This window comes from Triticum dicoccoides, chromosome 7A, assembly GCF_002162155.2.
Source record: "Triticum dicoccoides isolate Atlit2015 ecotype Zavitan chromosome 7A, WEW_v2.0, whole genome shotgun sequence".
Classification (NCBI taxonomy): Eukaryota; Viridiplantae; Streptophyta; class Magnoliopsida; order Poales; family Poaceae; genus Triticum; species Triticum dicoccoides.
The window spans coordinates 668,901,233-668,911,434 of NC_041392.1; positions in this window are offsets into that span (position 1 = coordinate 668,901,233).

Consider the following 10,202-nt stretch of genomic DNA (forward strand, 5'->3'; position numbering starts at 1 on the left):
TAGGATTTATTGGAAAGAATTAAACGCAACTCTGAAGATTGGGAACTCGACGAAGGTAAGGAGTCAGGTATAACACCTAAGTTTGATTGTGTTAAATATTTTATGGATACCGATGCTTTTCGTGAATTTAACACTAAATATGGACTTGACTCTGAGATAGTAGCTTCTTTCTGTGAATCATTTGCTACTCATGTCGATCTCCCTAAGGAGAAGTGGTTTAAATATCATCCTCCCATTGAAGTAAAAGTAGTTGAACCTATTAAAGTTGAAGAAAATACTATCACTTATAATGTTGATCCTATTGTTCCTACCGCTTATATTGAGAAACCACCTTTCCCTGTTAGAATAAAGGATCATGCTAAAGCTTCAACTGTGGTTCATAAGAGTAATGATAGAACACCTACACTGTGACGCCCCGAGACCGATGCGCCAGGTGTCTTCTAGTTATTCGCTGACGTTGCCATGTCATTTGCTTGCGTGTTGCATCTTATCATGTCATCATGTGCATTGCATCATCATGTTTTCAAAACTTGCATCTGTCCCGGTCTTCCCGTTCCTTCTGTTGTCCGTTCTGAGTCCAGACACACTTGCACGCGCCCGCGGCACGTCTGAAATATTATTTTATAAATGGCTGGAAAATGTTCTCGGATTGGGTTGAAAGTTGGCGTGTGGTCTTATTATAGTGTAGCTAGACCGCCTGCCAAGTTTCATCGCATTCGGAGTTCATTTGATAGCCCAACCGTTAAACTATAGCAGCATTATAGTCGGGCACACGTCAGACGTTTTCGGTCTCCGGAAACAGTCGCCGGGCCTCTCTCTCTTCTCTTCTCTTAGCTGGAGCCCTTCTACACAGCCCACAAGTTCCAACCGACCTGTAGCGACCAGACCTCAAACGGTCTGATCTCTGTGCTCAGGTGTCATCCCTGGATCAGTAATGCTGACACCACACAGTACTTGGAGGATTTATAACAGAGTAGCAATCACACACTTATTACATTGAGTGTCTCAATAGAGAACTTATTACAATAAATATGGCTTAAGGCCATCTAAACGATAACAGCGGAAGGCTTGGAAGAGAAGTGAGTCCATCAACTCCAACGGCATCACTGAGTATAGAACCACGACCTAAAAACTCCTTAATCGTCGTCTGAAAAGTCTGCAACATTAACGTTGCAGCCCGAAACGGGTCAGCACATGGAATATGCTGGCAAAGTAACACATAGAGAGTAATGGAATGGAACAGCTATACTATATGCATATTTGGCTGGTGGAAAGCTCTATGGTTACAGTTTTGTGTAAAGCCAATTTTTCCCTACTATAAAGGAATAAATTTTATTTAACTATCATGGTAGTTGTTAAACATTGAGAATGGTTGACAGCATTCTCAATCCCAATTTAGCATCATTATTAACAAAAACCCAACAAAAATTAATTTAGAGTAACATGTTGAGATTCACATGATAATCCAAGTACTAGATAGTCAAGATGTCCATAACCGGGGACACGGCTAACCATGATTAGTTTATACACTCTGCAGAGGTTTGCGCACTTTTCCCCACAAGACTCGATCGCCTCCGTTTGGTTTCTCGCACTACATGTAGAAGACGGATGACCGAGACATAGTCTTTCAGAAGCGCTAGCACCTTACGATGGATAGACCGTTACACCTACTTTCCCCTACATCTGCTAGTCTACCCTGTAAGAGTTCGCATGACTTAATCAACTATGCTAGAGCCCATAATAGCTTGTGGCTGCACACGGAAGTTTCTAGTATGAAAAATCTCATGATCCCTTTGGGCCTGGGTGGCGGTCCATAAAGAAAAACAAGCAATCCTGGAATACCCAGGTACCTCAATTCACCCAGATGTGTGTTTAAGTTGCCAGCTTAGATAAACCATTGAATTAACAAACTCACATCTGTCATGGATATCACTCACCCAATCCACGTCTACTAGCATAGCATGGCACAATAGGAAAACATAGAAGTAACTCCCAAAGGTTTGATAATAAACAGGTAATAGGTACTACCAAGGTTGTCAGAATCGCGATTTTGAATCGGATCGGAGCTTCGATGGCAGGATCGCAAATCGTAGAATCTTCACTATCAGGATCGTAGAAACGTAGATTCTATGAACTAAAATTGTACAATCATAGGGGTTAGTTTGGATCGTAAAGTCATAGAATCGTACAATAGAGTCACGATTCTAACAACCTTCGGTACTACCTCAACTACTTCCCATCCCACAATTTAATTAGATCCTAATCATGCAATGTTTGAGGATTGATCTAATGCAATAAAACTGGGTAGTAGGAGGCATGATCAATGTGTTACTTGCCTTGCTGATGATCCGTGAAACCTAGAGATTCGAAGTAACAGGCGGCGCACTCCGGGTATTCTATCGCAGAAAAACAAACAAGCATACAATAAGTATTCATCTAATGCACGGGTAAAACTCAAATAAGAGATCTAACCGGAAGGTTCAACTTAAGAAATCCGGTTTGCAAAAAGAATCAAATCAAACGAAGCAACGAAAGTCAAACGACAAAAGAAATAGGCTTCGTTTACTATTCTGGATCTAGAGCAATTTTTACAGTGGCAAAAACTTGTTTAAGTTGGTTAAACGGATAGAGGGTTTCGAGACAAAACTCCAGGCGCTTGAATCGCCTGATTCCGATAAACGAGCGAAAAGTTATACTAAAACGAAAATCGGATCAGGAATCGCGATAAGAAAAATCGCGGATTTAATCCGAGAAAAAGAAAAAAACGACGAACGGTCGCTAGAACGAACGAACGGACGAACGCTCGCTAATTAAATAAATCAGAAAAACCGATCTATTTAAAAAAACCGAAACAAAAAAACGACAAAACCGTCGGAAAAACCGAACGGTTTTTCGGGAAAAAAACCGGCGTCTAAAAAAAACTACCGGCAACTCCGTGAGAACTCCGGCGGCGGCGGCGATCAGCGGCGCGGGCGGCAGGGCGGCGACGCAGCGGCGGCGGCGGCGGCTAGGGCGGGGCTGGGGCTAGGGTTTGGGTGGGGAGGCTCCCGGGCTGGGCTCCCGGCTTATAAAGCCCGATCGGGCCTAGTGTCCAGGTCGGACACGACCCGTAGGTCGGTTGCGTTTTTTTTAATTATTCCACACAGAAAAACAAATAAAAGAAATATTAAACGGACTCCAAAAATCCCGAAATAAATTTTCCCGGGCTTCTAAAATCAAGCCGCACAAGGTGAACATTTATTTGGGGCCTAAATGCAATTTTGAAAAACACACATTTTTTCTAAATTGAAATAAAGTAACGAAAAACTCCGAAATAAAACCTTATTTGATTTTATTATTAAATCCTCAATATTTCTTTATTTTGGGAAAGTCATTTTATTCCCTCTCTCATATTTTTGTAATAGAAATAATTGATGATAAAATAATTAAAATCAAATGATCCTATTCTCAAAACTTAAGAAAACTCAAATATTAAAATAACGAAATCCCCAACTCTCTCCGTGGGTCCTTGAGTTGCGTAGAATTTCTAGGATCAAAACCAAAAGCAAATAAAATATGATATGCAATGATGATCTAGTGTATAACATTCCAAATTGAAAATTTGGGATGTTACAAACCTACCCCCTTAAGATGAATCTCGCCCTCGAGATTCGGGTTGGCTAGAAAATAGGTGAGGGTGGTCCTTGAGCAAATCTTCCTCTCGCTCCCAGGCGGCTTCATCCTCCGTGTGGTGGCTCCACTGAACCTTGCAAAACTTGATAACCTTGCTGCGGGTGACTCGGCTGGCATATTCTAGGATCTTAACTGGTTTCTCCTCATAGGTCAAATCACTGTCCAACTGAATTGGTTCCAATGGCACGGTGTCTCTCAAGGGTATGTCAGCCATCTCTGCGTGGCACTTCTTTAACTGAGAAACGTGGAGCACATCATGAACTCCTGACAATCCTTCAGGCAATTCCAACTTGTAGGCCACTTCTCCCATACGTTCCAATACTCGGTATGGTCCTACAAATCGTGGCGCTAACTTTCCCTTAACACCAAAACGCTTTATTCCCCGAAGTGGGGATACTCGAAGATAAACACTATCTCCGACTTTGTAAACTGTCTCCTTGCGTTTAGAATCCGCATAACTCTTCTGTCTGGACTGGGCTACCTTAAGCCTATCGTGAATCAATTTCACCTTCTGTTCAGACTCCTTAATCAAATCAGGTCCAAACAACTGGTGGTCTCCAACTTCATCCCATGACAATGGTGTCCTGCACCTCCTTCCGTACAAGGCTTCAAAAGGGGCCATCTTCAAACTAGATTGATAGCTGTTGTTGTAAGAGAACTCTGCATACGGCAAATTGTCGTCCCAACTAGATCCATAATCTAGCGCACAAGCTCTCAGCATGTCCTCCAAAATCTGATTGACTCTCTCGGTCTGTCCATCTGTCTGTGGATGAAAAGCTGTGCTGAACTCTAGCCTGGCACCCAAAGTTTCGTGCAACTTATTCCAGAACTTTGAGGTAAACCGGGTTCCTCTATCTGATACTATACTCCTCGGAACTCCATGTAAGCATACAATCCTGGTCATGTATATCTTTGCCAACTTAGCACTGGTGTAAGTGGTCTTTACCGGGATGAAATGAGCTACTTTCATCAACCGATCGACTACAACCCAAATCGAGTCATAGCCTGAACGAGTCCTGGGTAATCCCGTGATAAAATCCATGCCTAACTTATCCCACTTCCATTCAGGTATCGGCAATGGCTGTAGCAATCCTGCTGGCTTCTGATGCTCTGCCTTTACTCTCTGACATACATCACAAACTGCTACATACTCCGCAACGTCTTTCTTCATTCTGGTCCACCAGAAAATATCCTTCAAATCCAAATACATCTTGGTATTTCCTGGGTGAATCGAATATGGTGAATCGTGTGCCTCTTGCAGAATCAACCTCCTGATCTCCGGGTCATTGGGCACATAAACACGGTCTTCAAACCATAGGGTGTCGTGCTCATCCTCACGGAATCCTTTAGCCTTTCCTTCGCTCATTTTCTCCTTTATAGAGGCAATCTCCTTGTCAGTCTTCTGAGCTTCTCTGATTCTATCCATCAAAGTTGACTGAATCTCCAATGCTGCTACATAGCCTCTCGCAACTATTTGCAAACATAGTTCACGAAGATCCTCGGCTAACTCCTTTGGTATTTCTCCCGTCATTAGTGTATTGACATGGCTCTTACGGCTCAATGCGTCAGCTACTACATTAGCCTTTCCGGGATGGTAATGCAATCTCATATCATAATCCTTGATGAGCTCCAACCATCTCCTTTGTCTGAGGTTCAACTCATTCTGCGTGAAAATGTATTTCAAACTCTTGTGGTCCGTATACACCTCACAATGATTTCCAATGAAAAAATGTCTCCAAGTCTTCAATGCATGCACTACGGCTGCTAACTCCAAATCATGCATAGCATAATTCAATTCGTGGGGTTTCAGTTGTCGTGAGGCATATGTAACAACTCTCCCTTCCTGCATAGGCACTGCTCCAAGTCCTCGACGTGAAGCGTCGCAGTACACCTCATAGTCCTTGGTCTGGTCTGGCAAAATCAACACTAGTGAAGTAACCAAGCATTTCTTCAACTCCTGGAACCTAGCCTCACACTCCTCGGTCCATATGAACTTGGTATCCTTCTTCAACAACTCAGTCATAGGCTTCGCAATCTTTGAGAAATTCTCAATAAATCTCCGGTAGTATCCTGCGAGTCCAAGGAAACTCCAGATCTCGCCAACTGCGGTTGGTGCTTCCCACTTGGTCACGGTATCAACTTTAGTGGGATCTACAGATATACCTTCTCCGGATATAACGTGTCCGAGGAATCCTACTTCCTTCAACCAAAACTCACATTTGCTGAACTTGGCATACAACTGATGTTCTCTGAGCTTCTCAAGTACCAATCGCAAATGTTCCTTATGCTCCTCTTCATTCTTCGAGTAAACCAGGATATCATCACTGAACACCACGAAGAACTTATCCAAGAACTCCATAAACACTTTGTTCATAATGTTCATAAAATAGGCAGGTGCATTAGTCAGACCAAATGACATAACGGTATACTCGTACAGCCCATACCTGGTGGTAAAAGCCGTTTTAGGTATATCTTGTTCTCGAATCTTCAACTGGTGGTATCCTGATGTAACATCCCAAATTTTCAATTTGGAATGTTATACATTAGGTCATCATGCATATCATATTTTATTTTGCTTTTGGTTTTGATCCTAGAAAATCCTAAGCAACTCAAGGACCCACGGAGAGAGTTGGGGATTTCATTATTTACATATTTGAGTTTTCTCGAATTATGTAAATAGGATCATTTGATTTTATTTATTTTATCATCAATTATTTCTATTACAAAAATATGAGAGAGGGAATAAAATGACTTTCCCAAAATATAGAAATATTGAGGATTTAATTAAAAAATCAAATAAGTTTTATTTCGGAGTTTTTCGGTATCTTTATTTGAATTTAGGAAAAATGTGCGTTTTTCAAAGTTGTAGTTTGGGCCCAGCTAAATGTTCACTTTATCGGGCTTGATTTTAGGAACCCGGCAAAATTTACTTCGTGATTTTTGGAGTGCGTTTAGTATTTCTTTTTATTTTTCTTCCGAGCGGAATAATATAAAAAAAACGCGCCGAACCGACTACGGGCCGTAACCGGCCAGGAAACCGCCTGGCCGAGGCCTTTATAAGGCGCCCGAGGCTGCGGGAGAGAGAGCCAGCCCCGCCCCAAACCCTAGCCGTCGCCACCGCCCGCCGCCGCTGACTCGCCAGAGTTTGCGCGCCGCCCGAGGTTTACCGCCGCCTCGTTTTCTGTGCTGTTAAAAAAAATTCTGTTCGTCGTTTTTTTTTTCGTCGGATTTTCCGCGGTTATTTTCTGATCGCGATTTCTGATCCGATTTTCGTTTTAGTATAACTTTTCGCTCGTTTGTCGGAATCAGGCGATTCGAGCGCCTGGAGTTTCGTCTCGAAAACCTCTTTCCGAATAATCAACTTAAACAAGTTTTTGTTACTATAGAATTTGCCCTAGATCCAGATTACTAGAACGAAGTTGTTTTCTTTCGCCGTTTGATTTCTTTCACTTCGTTCGATTTGATTCTTTTTGCAAACCAGGGTTCTTAAGTTGAACTTTCTGGTTAGATCTTCTATTTGAGTTTTACCTGTGCATTAGATGAGTACTTATTGTATGCTTGTTGTTTGTCTGCGATAGAATATCCGGAGTGCGCCGCCTGTTACTTTGAATCTCTAGGTTACGTGGATCATCAGCAAGGTAAGTAACACTTTGATCATACCTTTTCTACAACCCAGTTTTATTGCATTAGATCAATCCTCACACATTGCATGATTAGGATCTAATTAAATTGTGGGATGGGAAGTAGATGAGGTAGTACCTATTACCTGTTTATTATCAAACCTTTGGGAGTTACTTCTACGTTTGCTTATTATGCCATGATATGCTAGTAGACGTGGATTGGGTGAGTGAAATCCATGACAGATGTGAGATTGTTAATTAAGGGTTTATCTAAGGTGGCAACCTAACACACATCTGGGTGGATTGAGGCACCTGGGGTTACCAGGACTTGCCTGTTTTTTTTGGACCGCCACCCAGGCTCAAAGGGATCATGGGATTATTCATACTAGAAACTTCCGTGTGCAGCCACAAGCCATTATGGGCTCTGGCATAGTTGACTAAGTTGTGCAAACTCTTACAGTGGTTGATTAGCAGATGCAGGGGATGTAGGTGGTACGATCTACCCGATCGTAAGGTGCTAGCGCTTCTGAAAGACTATGTCTCGGTCATCCGTTTCTCAAACACCCTATAGTGCGAGAAATCAAACGGATGCGATCGAGTCTTGTGGGGAAAAGTGCGCAAACGTCTGCAGAGTGTATAAACTAATCATGATTAGCCGTGTCCCTGGTTATGGATGTTTTGAGTATCTAGTACCTGGATTATCATGTGAATCTCAACATGTTACTCTAAAATTAATATTGTTGGGTTTTAATGATGTTACTTAATTGGGATTGATGATGCTGTCAACCATTCTCAATGTTTAACAACCACCATGATAGTAATTAAATTTATTCCTTTGAAGTAGGGAAAAATTGGCTTTACGCAAAAAAACTGTAACCATAGAGCTTTCCACCAGCCAAATATGCATATAGTATAGCTGACTCATTCCATTATTCTCTATGTGTTACCTTGCCAGCATATTCCATGTGCTGACCCGTTTTCGGGCTGCAACGTTAATGTTGCAGAATTTTCAGACGACGATTGAGGAGTTTTAGGTCGTGGTTCTATACTCAGTGATGCCGTTGGAGTTGATGGACTCACTTATCTTCCAAGCCTTCCGCTGTTATCATTATTAGATGGCCTTAAGCCATATTTATTGTAATAAGTTCTCTCTTGAGACTCTCGATGTATAAGTGTGTGATTGCTACTCTGTTATAAATCCTCCGAGTACTGTGTGGTGTCAGCATTACTGATCCAGGGATGACACCGGAGCACAGAGATCAGACTGTTTGAGGTCTGGTCGCTACAGAGATGGTATCAGAGCACACGCTGACTGTAGGACACGACCACTAAGCTAAAGACCTAGATCACTACTCACTCTCTTCTCTTCTGACTTCTCAGCTTTTCTACTCTTTAGGATGGCGGATGCAAGGAACAAGTTCACACAACCGGATGAAGATACACCCTTTGGACGCCACTTGAAGGAAGTCACTAGATACCTGAACATAGGAATACCAAGCTTCACGGGAACCTACAACGCCACTTTACCTGAAGAAGAGCGCTGGATGATTCAAGTTCAAGTACCAGGAAGGACGTTCATGCCAGTCACTGAGCCCATAGAGTTTTCTTTTGATGCACCAACTTGGAGTCTAGGAAAGAGCATGGCAGCTCACATCGCCATGGGACGTATTGGAGAAGTCTACCACAAGGATCCGAAGGATACTATCTACCAGATTTGTGGACGCCGAGATGAACACTGGGAGATGATCAACACCGGGAAGGATAGATCAATTGCAGCTTTTATTCAGGAGTTAAACCAGCACATTCAACGACAGGAGAATCAGATGTGTGCCGACATGATAGATCTGAAGAAGGCTAGGACTAGAATTAAGGAACTGGAGGAAGAACTCAAGGCTACATGTGAAGATTATGAAGAAGAAATTGAAGTATTGGTGGAGAAGAATGACGATCTAATAAAGAAGATTGGAATATTTATGGGAGGCCCGACACCAGTAGATGAAGACGAGGAACCCAAGGAGATTAGCTCGGAGGACTACATCATCATTGACGGCACCGACTCGGAACAAGATAGTAGCAATGATGACTATGTTGATGAAGCAGGAGCAGATATCATGGAGTCTACAACCGTAGAATATTTCTAGTAGACCACCTCATCAGTAGTAGTAGTCCACCATGTAAATATAGTAGTCCGAGCACTTTTGTGATAGCTAGATCAATTGTATGCCTTTGCTTGATTGATTGAAGTGAATTGTGTGCTTTTGCCTCATGTGCATATGGGTAGTGTTTTCCCTTTTGACCCCTCTATTCTTATACCTCATCTTTTCTAAACCCTCAGATGCCTCCGAGACGTGACCCCGGATTTGCCTTTCCGCTGGAGCTCACCCAGTTGATCCAACAGCAGAACACCCTGATGCATTTGCTAGTTCAGAATCAGAATCAGGGGAACACCAACAACAACCCACCACCACCACCACCACCTGTTGACCACTTAGCTTGTTTTCTTAGGCTAAATCCGCCGGTGTTTTCCAGTAGCACCGAGCCGATAGTAGCAGATGTTTGGCTCCGCAAGATAGCTAGGGAATTGACCACAGCAGGATGCACAGATACGGAGAAGGTGAAGTTTGTCGCACATCAGTTAGAAGGACCCGCAGCATCTTGGTGGGAGAATTTCACAGCCACCTTCCCAGTCGACACTGTCACATGGGACCAGTTTCAGCAGGCTTTTCGTACTGCCCATGTTTCAGCAGGAGCAATGGCCATGAAGAAGCGTGAGTTTCGTAAGTTGCGCCAAGGAGGACGGACAGTTGGCCAGTATGTGGAGGAGTTTAGTAAGCTAGCACGTTATGCCCCAGATGACGTTGCTACGGATGCAGCTAAGCAGGAGAAATTCCTGGAAGGACTGAATGATGA